Source organism: Ambystoma mexicanum, chromosome 11 (assembly GCF_040938575.1).
Source record: "Ambystoma mexicanum isolate Mex_15411 chromosome 11, UKY_AmexF1_1, whole genome shotgun sequence".
Taxonomy (NCBI): Eukaryota; Metazoa; Chordata; class Amphibia; order Caudata; family Ambystomatidae; genus Ambystoma; species Ambystoma mexicanum.
The window spans coordinates 1,053,148,330-1,053,166,967 of NC_090934.1; the positions used below are offsets into that span (position 1 = coordinate 1,053,148,330).

At 45.1% G+C, this 18,638-nt stretch overlaps 1 protein-coding gene across 2 annotated transcripts in view; it reads right to left on the minus strand.

Moving 5' to 3' along the window:
• Positions 1-17,750, minus strand: part of LOC138504084 (apoptosis-enhancing nuclease-like) — an 87,811-nt gene extending 70,061 nt beyond the window's left edge. The window contains exon 1 of one of the 2 annotated variants that reach the window (XM_069624294.1): positions 17,611-17,750. The gene's annotated coding sequence lies outside the window, so the exon portion shown is untranslated. Of the gene's footprint in view, positions 1-17,600 lie in introns of both variants that reach the window. The other variant, XM_069624295.1, reaches the window with a different exon arrangement.
• Between the last annotated feature and the right edge of the window lie 888 nt (positions 17,751-18,638).

Below are 18,638 nucleotides of genomic sequence, written 5' to 3' on the forward strand. Positions count from 1 at the left end.
GTCTGGAGGTTTGCCAGAGCTATTCCTGTCATTATGATTAATTCAAAACCTTCCAGCCATCACCTTTTCGTTTTGTGCTTCCAGTCCACCCACACTGAGGCTCCCCCTTTGGGTATCTTTCTTGAAGGCCAGCATAGGTGAATGCCATCGGCAGGATCAGTTGGACACAGCACATTGGTCTGGTTTAGCTAATAGAGTGGAATTTGCAATAAAACGGACATATCCAATAAGTTGGGGTCATCACAACTACACATGGACAAGCTGGATGCCTCCCAAAGCGGCCAAAGCGAAGGGCAGACAAAAAACGCTCGACAGCTATACCTTACCCCTACACAACAAACCCAACGACAAGATGGCTACGTCAATTGACAATGAGAGGGAATGAGAACGAAGAAAATAATCAGATTCTAGTGGCAATCACGGAAATAGTCAACGTTGGGCTGTTGCGGCAGGACGTGAGAAAATTAGCAGAGTGAACGACTGAATTGGAATCGCAACTGAAAGAAAAACAAGGACAATGACGCCCGCATTCCACATTTTACAACAAAAGGTTAACCCCCTCAAGAGCAGGGCGGTAGATGTGGAGGGGAGGGCCAGAACTAACAACGTCTGCATCGTAGGCCTACCGGAAGGAGAAGAGGGTGCAGACCCTACGAGGTACATTGAAAACCTATTCCTGCAGGATATCGGGCCGGGGAACCTGTCCCAAGGCTTCACGATAGAGAGGGCGTACAGGGTTCTCCTCAGGAAACCACCACCCGGAGCCCCACCACGCCCGATAATAGCTAAAGTCTTGAACTACAGAGACAGAGAGAAGATCCTGTCATACTCCAGACAAGACGGCACAAAGTGTAGGACATCAGCAAAGATGCCCGGACTATACTTTCCAGGTCCAACAAAGCAGAGCGCTGTTCTCATCGGCCAAGATCAGGCTCCACAACGCTGGCAAGAAGTATATGCTAATGTACCCTGTGCGTCTAAACGTCCTGTATAAAAACCATGCCCTATTCTTTGAACAGCCCGAAGAGGTACAGGAGTGGATGGACAGAGAGGATTAACCCACGGTCAAAAGAAGTCACCTCACCACATGAGCACACAGACTCCTCGAGAGCGGATGCGAATGGTACTTGCCGATCGAGTGGAGGAGAGGGAACTTACGGGCTGCTGGAGCAGACGACAAAAAACTGGTGAATTTTTCCCAGAGGGAGCAAAGATAATAGCGGGGAGGGTCCTCTCCTTGAGCTCGAAGCTATTGCCCAGGTTGTTCAATTGGCAGGATTCTCACCTCAGCATTCTTAGTAAACACAAAGAAGCAGTCCGATCCCAGGGCTGCTACTAGCACACCCACAGAGTTTGACTTTTTTTCCTTTTTCTGGGTGCTTGTTTTTGCACCCAACCGCTGCGCAAACTCTTGGGACGAAATCCCATAGGCAGTGGCGAAAGGTGGACACGCCCGAGCACGGGTAATAATACTGGGCGACTGTTAGTTGGGGAAGTGAACAGGGGTTTTGTGTTGCTAATATCAGTCTCAGCGCTGGGGACCTTTTTATGGAGCACTGGTTATGTTGCGCGAAGTAGGGGGATGGGAGCGGGGTTGGCGGCACTGTTGACCCCCTTTGCTGCAAATGTTTGGAGATGGCTAGCAAGATAAAATTGTTAACATGGAATGTTCGGGGGCTGAATAACTTTGTGAAAAGGAATAGAGTGTACACTTATCTTCCTAGACATGTATATAGCTCTATTACAGGAGCCCCCCCCCCCCGACACATTGAAATGCAAGCACAACTTAGCAGAAAATGGGGTGTGGGGGGACTCATAGGCTCCACATACTCTGCGTATGCATGTGGTGTGCTGACCTGGATAGCTCCTACACTACCCTTTAAGGCAGTGGTCTTCAAACCTTTTTGGCCAGGACCCCCTCTGCATAAAATTTGGGCAGGCCGCCCCCCCTCCAAAATGTATGTATATACAAATGACTATGAACTATTGCGCGCTGTCGCTGCACCCTACTCCCAGTATAGTACCTGGGCTCCTCCACCTGCTCCCATCACAGTCACTGGACTCCCTCATCCCAGTCCTACCCAGTCCCTGGGCTCTCCCCACCATGCTCTCACCACTATCCCAGTGCTCCTGCTCATCCTGCTCCCACCACAGTCCTTGGGATCCCCCCCACCCTGTTCCCAACACAGTCCGAGGGGTAGTGGGAGTTGGTGAATTTTTTAAGTGGAGGGGCTTAACTATTTCACACAAAAATGCCATGGCAACCGAGCACAGCGAGGGAGCCCAAACCAATCAAGGGGGATTTGCCCCCCCCCATTAATTTATTTTAAATAATGGGTTAAAATGTCGCATTTTAGAGCATACTTTAAAAAAGAATCGGTAAAAAGCCAAACAGTTGGCAATTGACGCTGGGGGGCCAAGGGGGAAAGCATATTATTTTTGACTGGACATCTACGATAGATACCACACCATCCCTGTCCCCTGGGCTCCACTGCGCCTCAAAAGGAGAGCTGATTTTGGCAAGTGGGTAGGGGGATTGTGCAACAGGGGCATTTTTAAAATGCCTTTGTTGTACAACCCTCCTTCCCCCCTCAACCCCCCACTTGCCACAATCAGCTCAACGGACCAAAACAAACACACGCACACACATACAGCAATCACTCTATCATTCATACAAGCACCCATCACCATACACACATCCATACACATTTAAATTAAAAAAAAAATTAATGAACATAAAAGTACCTTCTGCAGGGGGCTACACGTGGGTGCTGAAATGCCCCTCTCCAGGTTTCTCTGTCCATATGTGCGAGGAGGCGCAGGAGCTCCCCTTCACACATACAGAGACCCTGCCAGCATTTCCAATGAGCTATGGAAAGCTGGCAAAGCAAAACGCCCCCAGCCTTGCATGGTTCAATGAGCATGTGCGGCTGGGGAACAGTACCATCAAAGGGAAACGCTGTTTCCCTTTGACAGTTCAGCCAGCCCAAGAGCACTCCCTCAGCTGGAAAAAGCAGCTGAGTGCTTAGTGTTTCACCGGGCTGGCTCCTTGGCTCCTCCATAATGGGTGAGGGGGCCACTGGGTGGACGCCCCCTCGCACCTTATGGATGAGCCGCAAGGCTCTGACTCACCTATAGGGCAATGCCCGTACCAAAAACACAAAATGCTAGTGTAGGCCAGTCAAAATGGGTCACATTTCGGACAATGTGTGCCAGTTGAGTTACTACACTATGCAGCTAATAGTTTTGACCATTGTTTCTGGATATTCTTTAAATATCACAATTTGCTTACATTTTAACAGAAAACACCCCCTTGGGTACTATTCAAACAGTCTGTGACTAAAGGAATGAATATCCATTTGCAACTGCGGGTCACTTTTCCATTGGTGCCCGAGGCAGTTTTTATGGTCCATGTGAGCCCCCACTGCCCATATCCTCCAATCTGAAAAATAAAATAAAAAATAATAATACTTTTTTGTTTTACATTTCACGCGGGGCTCTCGCCCCAATCTCCCCCCACCGAACCCTCTCCTCCCCTGTGTAGGGCTACATTATGGCCAATTCACCATCAAAAACCTAATTATGCGCAGATGGCCAACGCAGGTAGTAGCAGCAAATGCACTCTCCTTAATTGATACAATGTATGACTTGGCAGAGGGCCCACACACAATTTCTCGGCTGTACGGATTCCTTCTAGAGAGCAGACCCTTAACCAATGTAAGCACTAGGTACGGGTGGGAGGAGGACCTGGGGACCCCATTACTGGGCACAGATATTGCAGTACCATAAGAAAGTGTCCCGGAATACACGACTGCAGTTGATACAACTGTAGGTCACGCATAGAACGTATTTGATACCTCTCAGGATTTCCAAGTTCTCCAGGGCTTCTTCTATACAACGCTACCCTAGATTTGAAGCCCCAGACGCGGGGATGCTGGACATGTTTTGGTTCTGTCCTAGGTTGTCGCAGTACTGGGGTTAGGGAAGAGCGGACAGAATGCACAAAGCAGGCTTTAGCATCCACCCATTCACACCAGAAGCATGCACGTTGGGTTGCTTTTCACACACCAAACACCTATGTTCTACCTCCAAGTTACAAGACTTTGCGTTTATCCTGGCTAAAAGGCAGATAGCGATTTCTTGTAAGTCCCCGGGGGCCCTCATCTAGAAGATTGGTATTGTGACGTTAAAAAGTGGGCACTGACAATAGTCTGGCAGAGAGCGGCTTACGCAAACCCTTCCGATACTAATAAGGGGAACACGACATGGATCACACTTACACAAACCTTGTTTGCAATGGCCTCTGAGGAGGCCGGGAAAGGACAGACATCCCGAGACTGCGCAATAGGCATGGTCCTCGTTCGACAAGTGAGGATGTGAAGCTGAGGCTCGATAAGCAACATGGGGTGGGAGGGAGTATGCGGGAGGAAGGGCAGGGGTTAGGGATGTTAAACGGTCATGTGTGTGGTTCAGCAGGTCACTGTGTATGCCAAAAGGAATGCTCATTGATGTACAAACGTTTTGACATCTGTATGGATACCTACTAAAACCAATAAAACTTTTTTTAATTTATTTATTTTTTTAAATGGGTCTCCAACTCCCATATCCACCCAGGTACTAAAACAAGGAGGAGGACATGGGGGCTTGTGCAAACTGACACGCACTTGAAGTTTGCAAATAACAAGGGGTGTCCTGGGAGTCTCTCTGCCAGATATGAGTCCTGGTTGCAAGAGCCTTACCCAGAGTTTCGGTCTGGTTGAACCTCATCCGTAGGGTGTAGCTGTGCCTCTCTAAGAATAGTGAGCAAGGGGTCCACGTATGGACTTCCCTAGTAACTTAGGGTGAGACCCAAAGTTACTTGAAATAAGAAAACAACAACCAGACCGAAATACTGTCTGGGGTTGCTGTTGGTACTCTTGTTCAGAGGAGAATTGCCTAGCATTTCGGTGCTGGACTGCCCCAGGGCAGGACAAAGACTGATATGTTTAGGATATTTCTCCTCTGTGAAAGATAGTGAGCTAAAGGCTCTGGTTAAGGCTCTTGCAACCAGGACTCATGTCTGGCAGAGAGTCTCCCAGGACCCCCATTGTTATTTGCATATTTCAAGTAACTTTGGGTCTCACCCTAAGTTACTAGGGGAATCCAGACCTGGACCCCTTGCTCACTATTCTTAGAGGCGCACACACAAGGAGAACGTCTGCACCCTCCTAACTGGAAGACGGGTGAAGGAATCACACTGCAGCGGCACAAGCAACAATGGAGACACTGGAAGGAACCAGTAAGTTTGCCCAAAGCAGCTGGGAACCACAGGGTGTTCCGACAAGCACAACATCAAGTGTTTGAATGCTACAATATTCTTGATACAGAAAAAGCACAAAGGTTGTTTAAATGCAGTGAAAGCAAAGTATCAATTCAGCACCCAATAAGAATGTTTGACTGCAGACAAGACAAAGTAATAAACCAAACCCTACTCAAGTATAAATGCATGAGATGCAAAAGGTGGGGTGAAGATTATGTTATGTTACTTTATTCCGCGGACCGCTACCCCAAAGGGGCAGTCTCCAGGCCCTCACGAAAGAGGACAAGGTTGGTTAGTGAGGGTAGAGTGATAAGACAGTTCCTAAACCAGGAGAAACTGGCACCTGTGTGCGTTGGCTTGCAGATAGTGAATTGCCTGCCCTAGCTTGTATTTGTACGGGTAAGGGTTAAAGTTGTCCCTCGTTTTTGGTTGTCAACCACGTCCAGTGTTCGTTTGTATTGTTCTCCAACTTGCTCGTTCCATTTCTCTGTCTTGCTTACTTTTTTCCAGTTTCCTTTTGATCCCCCAGGGCACAGTCTGGTTTACACCCTGGGCCGAACCACAGTTTACCTCCAAATGGACGTTAGGCGGTTTACGACCACTACAATGGTAATGTGTGCAGTATAAAACCCAATAAACATATCACGTTCACCCACTCATCCATTGATATCTCCACCCACTCAACCATATTCGTCCAACATCAAACCATATTCACCCACCCATCTTCCAACGTTAGTCTCCCATTCGCTCAGCCAACCATATTGACCAACTCATCCAACCAAACAGCCATAGTCACCAAATGATCCAGCTGTTTTCATACAATAATCTGTCCAACCACCCATACAAATTCACTCATCCATTCACCTGTATTCCCCCACTCAAACGTCCAACAATATCCATACACCCACCCTTATTAGCCACTCATTCAGACACCCATCCAACCATGTTCACCCACTCATCTATCCAACCATTTTCAACCACATAGCCAAAAAAAAAAACATTTGCATGTCCTCGTGTATCTATACATTTCAATATTTACTGAGCCACAGAAATCTCAGTATCTTCAGACCACAAGAGAGGGGGCCATCGGGTCCGGTTTTTGGTTGAACTTGTAATTTTCCTAAATTTCAAATTGTGAAAGAAAACAAGCGCATTGCTGTGGGAGTGTTCCTTGTGTTGGTCTCCAATTCATTTGCTGGTCTGTTCTCGCCGTTTACTGCACTGCCTGCTCAAGGAGGAGCAAAAAAAAAAAAAAAAAAATCTAAAACCCTGGCTCCCAAGCAGATCGCTGCGGTGCAGAGTGTTCCATGGTGCATCTGACCCGCTTGTCCTGCATCCTTAGGCTTCCGATTTGATGATGCCTGTTACATCTACTTGATCCACTGCGCCCTTGAGGACGAATCGTTCTGGAAGGATAAGGTACACTCTCTTCCCCTGTTGGAAGATACTTGTGACTTGTTCAGTGCCTCCTTCCCTCCCCTGTCCTCGCCCCTGGTCTCAAACTTACCTGCGTCTCTGGCTGTCGGGTGTGCTGACATGATTTTCACCCTAAAGCGGCACCCTGTGCACAGGCATCAAGGGGCCCTCAATGAACTATTTGCGGAGTGGGGAAATGCAGGGTGACTTGAGGGCTCCAGAGTTAGAGTTTCAATCGGTGTAGGTGAGGTTCAAAATGTGCGTCCAGTGATCGATATGCAGGGCGTGACGGTCTGGGCACAAGCACAAGTACATAGGCATGGAAATTACAATAGTTACAGACTTAGATACAGTTGATGCTCAGCTACTTTGGGTCTCCGGTCTGAAATATACATAAAACAGCCCCCAACATTAAGAAGAAAATCAATGGCTTCTTCCCGAAAGTGGAGGTCCCGTAGTATGGGTGGTCTAGCCCCCTCAATGTAATTCAGTGGGGATAGTTCCTCCCGACTTGTTGATCTGGATGCGGGGAGACAGTAAGATGATGGAGGGGGGGGGAGGGGAGTTTGAGGAGGGGCGACTGCTTCCACTACCTCCAAGCCCCCCGCTTCAAGTGTCATCTATGACTCTCATACGGCCCTCGGCATTGCCTCAGATGGCGAGTTCAGGTCTACACTGCGCTGAACAGCCCATTATCCAGTCACAAAAAACCTGTGAAAACTTGAATGGCCCAGTTGTTAACAATGGTACTCTTCCGGCTCTGAATTTTGTGTTTAATTCATTAGTGAACGTTTTTGAGCTACTTAAGGGTAAAGTTCAGGTACACTCTGGGATTTTGATGGAGCTACCTAAAGAGATGGGCTCCTGTGAATCTTGGGTGGTTGGTCTTAGAAATGCTCTAAACACTATAGTAATGTCTTCGGTATCGGATCTTAAGAGGGAGTTAAAAAAACAAGCATGAGAGGTGAATTCCATGAAAGATCAGCTGGGGGAGTGGATAATCAGAGGGAAAAGATCTGTGAAGTTGTCTCTCTGCTGGTGAACAGCATCCAAATGAGCAGTGGCCAGGTGAGGGGCGAAGACGCACCCCCAGCAGACGATAAGCTTAATAATCTCAATACGTTTTATGATACCGCTCTCTCGGACTCAGTACTTGAGGAGTTCAGACAAATAGCCCAAGTAGTAGACGTTACATGTGCAAGGGAGGGGGCAGGGGGTAAGCCTAAAGAAGATGATTTGGACCCCCACTAGATGCTGACCCGATAGCGGTTGTTTGTCAAGAAAATCATAGGACGGGAAAAGCCAGGAGGAAGAAAAAAGGCGACTGGAATCGTCTTTAAAAAAAAAAAAATAATAATGTTAAATCTGAGAAAGTCAAGAACACTGGGACAGCTAGTTTCATCCGTTCGTTGTCTCAGCCTTCTAAAGCCGAATTAAGGCGGGGGGAAAGATGTTGGAAAGCTTCAGTTCTACCAGGCTCCAGCAACGACGCTTCCCGCAATTGAAGACACATCCTCCTCAATCTGATGCATACAGGGGGGAGGGGGGGGGGGGGGGGAGTTCAGTTTCATCACAATAAGAATTTGAAAGCAGTAAATGATCAATCTCGGACATATTTTGCTGTAGTGCAAAGGGACGAGGGAAGATTGAAGTACTTCTTACCTTTTGTGGAGAGAAAAAGACAGCTCATCGTCAACAATGTTTTGGGACAGGCTGATGCAGGCCACGAAACCTCTTTGATTGTGCATGTTGTACATGTTTTGCAAGTATGTGGCTTAATGCACTGCTATTGACACGAGTTGGTTTTAGATGGGGTATTTTGTATAGACGCCCAGGAGAATACGGGGTGTCCTCGCTTCAAAGTAACAACTGGAAAGCTGTGTATTTTGTATATTTATTAATAGTTTGTTTGATTGCAATTGAAATTTAAATCAAATGTGATTCTTTCCTTTTTTCTGGAATTGTATGCACTGTGAAAAGTCAAATAGATCGGCTAAAACAAAATTTAAAAAACAAATTAAAATAAAAAAACACAACAATGTTAAGTCCCAGAACCCAAAAGAGAAAAAGGGGGGCTGGTGAGCCGAGGTTGTGAGTCAGTCTGCAGCAGTCTCAGCAGAGTCTTTTCACATTGTTTGTGAGTGGGCGGTGCCTATATTTACACCGACACACCGCAGAGCAGTGAGCGGAGCTGGTGAGCCGAGGTTGTGAGCCAGTCTGCAGCAGTCCGCTGCAAACGCGGAGCCTGAGCCGCATGGAGCCCGACGGTCCAAATCAACGCCAAAGTCGCCACGTCCAATGGCCCAAGGAAGGAAGGAGAGGGGAGCGATTGAAATGGGGTCTGCTCCAAGACCCGCATCCATAGGCGTGGCTCAGCATATGGACCCGGTAAGCATTGGCCTCACCCCTGACCGGGTAAGTGGCTCGAAAGAAGTGCAAGACCACGGCCCCGTAGAAGAAAGAGCAATCCTACCTGAGCCATCTCCAATACCATCAACGTTAACTGCGTCTACGTCTCTATCGTCTCCAATAGTATATCCAGCGGTTCAGGAGGACCGGGAGGTGCGTCCGGGTCCGGCGAGAGTGGGCCCGATAAACCTGGAAACCCAAGATCAAACCCACGAGACGAGTTACAGCGAGGAGACAAGGTGCCCTTCTGCCTCCACACTCGCTGGTGGTCGAAATCCGCCGTCCACCGGTGGGGCGATTAGAGTTCGAGCGAGAGCTGTCGGAGGACGGCTCCCGCGGGACTCTAAGCAGAATCACAGCAGCGGGAGAGGGCGAAAAGGAAGAACTGAAGCGGATGAGGCACAAGAGGGGCCGGAGTGCGATAAAACCTCACCCTTCCAGACAGGCAGAGGTATGGCCGGCCTCAACACTGGGGACGCAGAAAAGTGTCCTGACGCCCAGGAGCAAAACATAGAGGGGCCCCAGGGGGACGAAAACGTGGACGAAAACCGGGGGAAACTCGGATGAAAGCCTAGAAAAACCCCCAACCCGAGAAGTTGGGGTTCAAGAAAAAAGCAAAGGAAAGGACCAAAAAAAGTACTGTACAATATATTGGAACCAGTTGAAACCACAGAAAATAAAATTAAAATAAAAGCAATGATCCACAGCAACATCAGGGAGCAACACGACAACTTGTCAGGTCGGGTTAAATCGGCAACAAAGGGAAAAAGGACAGTAAACGACATTGAGAGCATCATAGAGATTACCGCCAGTGAGACGGATATTGAAAGCGAAAGGATGGTGAATCTGAAGAAGTAGATACGGACACAGAAAGGAGGGTGAGCCCAAAGACTCCAATAAGGAGACGGATGGGGAACAACTGAAGACTGCATCTAGAGAGAAAAAAAAACAAAACAAAAAAAAAAAAAAATGGAGGCCAAATCAACGAAATTAGGGGCAAAAAAAGATTTTTGAAAATGTAACAAATAAACTGCTTATGATGGAGCAGAAAACAAAAAAGGCGAAATCAAAAGGAAGTGAGGGTCCAAAGGTGATTAAAAGATGGGGACCCACGTCAAAAGGGTTGCCAAACCCACTTTTATCATGCCCCCTAAAGGCTTTCTTCACGCAACAACATAAAAGAAAGCTAAACACGGAGACAGAAGTATCAGACGCAGAGATGCTAGAAGTGGCACAAGAAACTCCACCAGTTTCAAAGCAAAGAAAAACTGACATGGCCTCCATATTTAAAGTCAAACTGTAGAAGAGGTCAGACCTCAAGAAAACCTAAACATCAGTAACAATGATGTAACTAAAAACCAAGAAGACCCGGAGTGGGTAGTGAAGCCCAGTACCAACCAAGCAGACATAAGGAGCGGAGCGATCCCCGACCCAAAGCATACAACAAGCAGATCCAACGACTAAAGAAACAAGCTCTGTCGATTTTAGGTGAAACAGAAGGAAGGGTGGATGGACAAACGCTGGATATAGCGCAGGCAGAGCAAACAACTCTAGAGGCGCAACAGCAGGACCACATACAGGCCGGAAGAGAGCATAGTTTTACCTGGACTAAGCCCCATCTGACTATGGGTCAGACAAGAATGACACCTACAAAAAAAAAAAAACGGATGAGGAAATAGTCAATCGGTATAACCAACGAATGAATAAAAGGTTATCTGGGGGTCTAGTAGCAATAGATCATGATCAAAGGACATCTATGGAGCGCTCAACAACGGAATCACCAGGTGTCACTAGGAGACCAGAAAAAATCCAATTATCACCGAAGAATAGACGTCTAAGTGATATTGCAGCATCAATGCAAGAAGAATCACCAAACAAGAAATCGGACATGTTAGCAATCATGTCCGCAATAACTACTGTACTAGTGCAGTTTTGTAAACTTTACGAAGCCATAAAAGAGGAGGATTCAAGATAACACCGCAATTCTGACAAATATGATAAAGAAAATGTCGCATGTGGATAGCTACATAATGGCGGTGGAAGAAAGAGCAAGCAGTCTGCAAAATAACTGGGAAAGAAAAAAATTGAATCTTTAGAAAGAAAGATCGAAAGCATGGAAACAATAAATAGAAAAGTAACGGTGTCAAAGACCATTCTAAAACCCAAGGAAAACATACGAGATACGGGAAGTGAGGCACTTAAACTACAGACATGCAGATACAGCTTATGGATAAGGAAAAACCCATGTCAATACCTTCAGCAGAGAAAAGCGAAGATAATCAACTGCCAAACCAAAAAAGGGACCCGCGAATGATAACATTGCTGGTAGAGGAAAACAAAGTCCAATGAAGAAATAAAGGCGACATTCGAACCATTTGAAATAACAAACAACATAACGGGGCCTCAAACAAAGGAGCAGCAAGAGAGTGTCAATAAACGGCCATCAGAGAGGTACACATTAAGATCGCCAAAAACAGCAGAGGATTTTATGACAAATTCCGACTTAATGAACATATCGCAACATTTGGAAAATAATCTGATTGAGTCAAAGGAGGGGGGCGCAAAAAGAAATATAAGTAGTGATGGAATTAGCCATAAGAAAGGATCAAGTTTCGCAGGTAAAGCAAGAAAAGAAGATATACACCACCTCAATGATCGAAGTGGCTCGCCAATGAGTAAGAAAATTGACAAAACCAAACGATTATCCAAGTGTGGAGCGAAAGAAGGAAACAACAAAAGGAATTAGAACTAGATGGAGTGCACAGCAGTATCAATCACCAAGAGAGGATGACGAAAAGCAAACAAAAGAAGAGATATGCGTATTTTAAGTTAGAACAAGTGGAAAAAAAAGAAGACTACATAATACTAAATCGACCGACAGTATTGCAGATAACAAAGAAAACGAAAACTGTAAGAAAAATCAGAACAGAAGCCATCAAATTAGTGGAACTGTATCACAACGAAAAGAAGGCCAAAGCATTCCTTCATGTAAAATCAGCTGGAATCAAATACATCGACCAGTTTGCAATCGAAGAAATTAAACAAATGGGCTTTCGCCTGACTGAAATAAAAAAAGAAGAGGGGAAGAAACTATCAGGAGATTGAAAAGAAAGACAGGGAAAAACATTGAAAGCATTATCAAAAACAGAGGAGATATACCATCAGAATCGCTGGAAGAATTCCCAGGAAGAAGAATAATAATCTTGGCAGGTAAACCATTATACCCAAAGAGATGGAAAACGAGAAAGCGACAAAATTTGGCAGGAAGAAGTGGGAAAAAATAGGCAACAGACTTACTCATATAGGGCACATCCCGTATATGGACAGGGCTCACCAAGAAGCCGAAGAGAGGAGCATAAAGAGCAGCCGACACAAACCGTTTCAGGTTCAAAAGCACAGGAGTCAAAGAATAATACAAAGGAGAATTATCCAGTGAAATTGACAGGGTCATCTCAATCTAATGGCCCATGGAAGTGGCTAACATCAACTTGGAATAAGAACAGCAGCAAATAGCAAAGATCAGGGTCTGCCTTCGACCAGCCCAACGAACCGACAAGAGGAGCGGAGGGGCCCGATGATGAAAAATATAGTATGGGATCTTGGAATACGAGAGGCCACGCACATCTAAAGACAGTCGGAGATGTGAATCTAGGCCTCTATGACATAGTCTGTTTGCAAGAGACATGGCTGATGGATCCACCAACGCTCGACGGGTTTACAGTGGAAATATCGCCAGCAGTTAAAGGCCTTTTAGGCATGCCGTTATCGGGTCTGCTAAAGGCAATTAAAACGGGCTTGGGCCTAACTGAACCTAGAAAGTGGAAAGAAGCATACGAAATGCTTGTTACTCTGACAACATGGTCACAATCTAGCATGAAGAAGCGAAGTTTCCAACCTAATCATCTATCAATAATTAATTGCTATTGGAACCCGCAACGCATGTCAACAAAAACCTTATGCTCCAATATGGGAGCAACGATAGAACAGCTGTATGAAGACTTCGAGAAAATTGAAATCATGATATGTGGAGACTTCAATGCCAAATGCAATGAAGCATCTGGGCAGAAGTTGGGCGACGATCAGTGGACCAGAGGAATTGAAGCAACTATGGAGCGAGGAAAAGCATGGAATGAAGTTATCAGATCGAAAAACATCCAAAACATAGCCTCGTTGTTCCCGGAGCAAAATAACATCCCTACTTGGGAACGAATGTCCTCAAAAGTAACAGACTATATATTCATCACTGAAGGTCTAATACCAAGTATTGAGAGTTTTAAGGTACAAAGAACAATACACAGTGACCACAATTTACTGTCCTGTGCATGGCAAGGAAGGAGACAAGAAAAATTGAACTATCATGTGGTCACTGAAGTAAATATACAACAAACACGGCTCTGTTTAACAGAACAACGGACAACTGCCTTATTCTCGCCAGAACCCTCATCTTATCAAAAATTGACTACTGCAACGCCCTTTACCTCGGAACGAGCCAAAGAAACATTGATAAACTACAGGTAACCCAGAATAACACCATCAGGGCTGCTCTAAACATACCCAGGCGCGCCCACATCTCTTCCACCAGACGCAACATACATTGGCTCCCCATTGCACGGCGCATCGCCCTCAAAACACTTGTTCTTAGTCACAAAGCACAGAATAGCGCTGCACCGGCATAATTATCAGCGCGCTTTACCCAACACACAGCCTCCAGACCTTTAAGATCTGCACAAGCGCACACACTTATCATCCCCAGTTTCAAGCTTCAAACTGCCAGAGGCTCGAGCTTCCCAGTCCTTGCGGCGAAGCTCTGGAATTAGTTACCCAATGAACTCAGGAATGTCCCTTCCCTCCAATCCTTCAAAAGTAAAACAAAACACTGGCTCCATGAGCAAGACGCTATGGCGGCCAGTCCTATGTAACACTGGCTGCATGCTGCACCTTCCCGGCTACCTTGTATATAATGCATCTGTATATTACCCCTGTAAATGTTGTACATAATTTATATATGTTTATGTATAAATAAGTGTAACCTCTAACTGCCTGCTGTAACACTTTCTTGTAACCACCTTTCTAAACATGCGCCCTGATGCCCGTGGGCAGGCTGCGCAATACAAATAAAAATACAGAAGCGGACATCCAGAAAATCAAAACGTCTTGCGACCTGAGAGTTGCTAGCAACCCGTCTAAGAAAGACCAAACTATCTGCCATTACTACTAGCATATCAAAACGGCAGGGATAGGAAAAATCACTAAATTAATTACTCCAAGCATGCGTATGATAAAGCAGTGGTTGAAAAAAGAAAAGTGGGGTGGAGATTGAGAAGAATAGCTAAGAAAACGAACGCCAAACAAGATTGGGAGAAACGGCAGTTAGAAGTGAAAAGGTATAACAGCTGGCGGAAACAACAGTGCAGTGCAATATCAAAATGATGCTGAAGAGATGAGAAAAATAGCGACAAAAAAAATCAAGTGAATTCTGGGCGCTGATAAAAACCATGAATAATACATCAAGTGTGACGCTGAGCAACACAGTGTCGGAAGCAAAGTAGGTAAACTACCTAACGACAGAATTTGATGGCCCAAAGTCAGCTACATCCGCGAATGAGCGAGCTTCTAACTTAACTTGGGTGGACGTATGAAACTCCGAGGATATAGAAAGGACAATCAGGAAGCTGAAAACATCTAGAGCTCCATGTCCCGATGGACTGACGAATGTGGATCTTAAACAGTTCCCTAAAAAGTGGTCGGAAGGGATCAGTAAGATCTTCGCAGAATGTGGTAAAAAAAATTGATTCCGGAAACATGGCAGAAAGCTGTCACAGTACCGGTGTATAAAAAGGGAAGCAGAGAAGACCGCGAGAGTTATAAGCCGATAGCATTACTGGACATCATAGGAAAAATATACGCAACACACCTGCTTGATCACTTCAGGACTTGGAAAAAAATGGTCCATCAAAAGACAACCTACAAACGGGCTTTTAGAAAAGCGGCAGCACAGCGATTAACATCATGCTAATAAACATCCTGAAAGCTAAAGTGAAGGAAGGAGCCCCAAAAGATGTATTTGGCTTTCGTGGATCTCTCAAAAGCCTTCGATAAGATCGACCGAAATAAACTGTGGTCGAAATTACATGGCTGGAACTGTCCAACAAAGGTGCTCGAACCAATAAAAGCTCTCCACTCACAAACTAAGATAAGAGTTAAGTTAAACCACCAGGGCACACTATCGGAAGAGATCACGGTGAATAGAGGTGTCAAACAGAGATGCCCTTTAGCCCTGGCCCTATTAATTGCGTTCCTAGGAGATTACCAGCATACAGAAGCAAAAATTAGGGCCTTCTCTCCAAGAATTGGTAAAACCATTATTCCAAGACTTTTATATGCAGACGATGTCATCTTAATAGACCAGACAAAAATTGGGCTGCAACGAAAACTATCAAATTTGGCGAAATACATTGATGATAACCACCTAGAGATAAAACGAAAAGTAAAATTCTGGCTATAGAGAAAGTACCAAGTAAACCGAGCAAACAGCAGAACTGGTTTCTCGACAGCACCAAAACTGAAAAGGAAAAGATCATCAAATACATTGGAGTTCAAATTGACAGCTCAGGAACGGACAAGCCTATGCAAGACATGTTGTAGGATGAAAACTTCGTAGATGAGAGCAGTCAATACCAAGTTCGGGAAGTTTTCATTAATTCCAGCGATAAACTTTTATAAGACAAAGGTTGTCCCATCGCTTGTGTATGGAATGGAATCCTCTCTGAACATCCCACGTCCGCTTTGGAACAAACTGGAGGGTCATGTTTGGAAAGCAGTGTTAGGCTTGCCAAAGTCGACCATCAGACGGGAATTGGGCTTAGTGTCACTAGCTTCCATTGGTGACCAAAGTGCCATGAGACTTTATAGGAAAATCATCATGGCAGACACGTTGCACACATAAATCATCCTGGAAGAAATCGGAAAATGTGTAGCTCTCAAAAAATGGGTAGAAAGCAGAAAAAGAGAAGCTGACTGAAATAGCCTGCACAGAAAAGGAGCTAAAAGAAAACCCTGATACAAAAAAATGGAGGAGATGGACTGGATCAACACAATTGAGAAAGCAGCAGGGAACAAACTCTTAACCCATCTTCCTCCGACCTTTAACAAGCTGAAAAGCCCACAAACTATTGTGTAAAATTCCCGGAAAAAAGGAAGAGAAACCTGTTCATGAAAGCCAGACTAAATGTGTTGCTAACTCACGAAATTATAACCATTTGGGGCCCGACGAGCGAACACGGTTGTCGCCTCTGCAAAAAAGCAGCTATGGTAGAAACCTTGAAACATCTGGTGATATACTGCCCTAAAACCAAACAAAACATAAGAACATATCTCCTACCGTTGATAACAAACTCTTGGATGCTACAAGAAGACGATCTACCAGATGGACGGTGGCCATGGTTAAATTAATAGAATTAGCGTTACAGCAGATTAGCCATGCATCGACTACAACAAATCCCTAGTCGAACTTAGAGTCATCTAACTGATTATGGTGAAGGGGTAATTTCTGCATACATACTGTAAAACAGATGGACTTGATAGCGGACTGGGGGAGAACTGAGAAGTGAAGAGACTAAGTTTGTTCCAAACCTTGATAAAATTCAGGTTCGTCTGAATAAAATTCAATAATAAAAAAAATAATAATAAATAAAAATCGTTAACTATGTAATCACCAGAGATCGAAAAGGATTTTCCCAGTCATCCATCAATAACAACATAATCATTTAACCACCAAAACAAGCACGCCGGACCACTCATCTACTCACACTAACAAAACAAAAAAGCCACATGCACTGGTTTTCCCAATAGATGAGCCCGTGTTGAGAAAATAGCGATCCCAGAAAGATGAAAGACTCGCACCTACCGAGTCAGTACTTATAACATTGCACACTGCGTGCTGTTTAAACTGAGCATCATTTAGGTTTCGGCTTCCAAATAAAATACCCATGATGAGAATTACTTGATAGGACAACTAAATATAGACATGCAGCGCATGCGCAATAGAACCAGAAATTGAAAGTCTACTTGTCAAAGATGGCAAGGAGGATCGTTTTACATTTGAATGGAGATCAAAGTTATATTTTTATTAGAAAAGCAACTAAAACTAGGCACTGCAAGCACTGTTTCTTTCACATCTATCCATAATTATGCGAGGCCGCTGGCATGGCTGAATATGAAGTTTCACTGTAAGGCGCATGCGCCACACGTGGCCATTATTACTGGATCGTGGACATGTGGCATTCAGGGACTTGTAGTCCTGGATCATTTCAACTGAAGCTATTGGCTATGAGTAGCGATAACAATGTGTTTAATACAAATAGACCAGTAAACATTTCAGCACGAAATCTTAAATTATCACCCCTCGCCACCCCCTCATTGAAATCAGACGCACAAAACGCTTGGACGCATGTCAATTAAGGGTGGAGGAACGCACCGGAACTTACTTTTTAGTTGTCCCAACAAAGCCGCTAACAAACTTCAAGAGGTTTGAGGATTTAGGGAAGGAACGTGCGAACGAGGACGTCACTCTCCCGAAGCGTGGTGTGGCTACTTCCTATTAGAGAAATGGACCCGTTGACGCTCCTCCCCCACACGTATTCGTGCGTTACGTGCAGGCCCCCTGTGTACGTGGCACTGGTCTCCCTCGGTTCAGAGTCAGCCACTGTAATCTTTGCAGCATCTCGCATTCTCGAGTGTAGTGAGCATCGTGGCTGAGAACTGACCAGAGATACACATCGTAGCCCTTTGCCCTTTCAAGGGTCCACTTTTTGGACTTGTGTTCCTGTGCACAATACTTGTGTGAGTCTGTGTAAAGGGGGAGGGCAGGCATTTTTTTTCCTTTGGACAGTGGCATATTTTACATACTTGCCAACATTCTGTGACCAAAAAGATGTAGAATTTTTCAAGTTTGAAAAATAATAATTCCTATAACAATGACATCACAGGAAAATGCAAAACATACAAACAGCACAACATGGAAAGATGCTGAAATGTTAAAAATGTATAATTCTGAATGCTAACACCAAATTGTCAGCAGATGCTGTGTGATGGTCTTACACTCTGCCACTTGCTTTCACTGCTGGTTTACCTAAGGGTTGTACCGGCAAGAGTGCATCTGTCAGTGGATTGGTCTGAATGCAATGAAAGTAATCACCGACCAGTCCACTGTATAGACAGACTAATTAATGTGTTGCATGCTCTGTCCTGGAGCCTGCCTTAGAATCATATACATTACTTGCCACTGTAAAAAGCAGTAGGATCTGTCACTGAACTCTGTAGGGGGTAGGGCTGTTTCAAAAGCAGTAGCCTACTGCCTAAATCTGGAGTGTTGGCAAGTATGAATTTAGTATTTTTACTGCAAGTAAATGGGTGGTGTTTTTATTTTCTTCCTGTGCAGAGGGAGAGATTCATGGATTTTACAAATGCAGTCCTTTCTGGGGGATCCAGCAGACCTGCTTACAGTACATTTAAA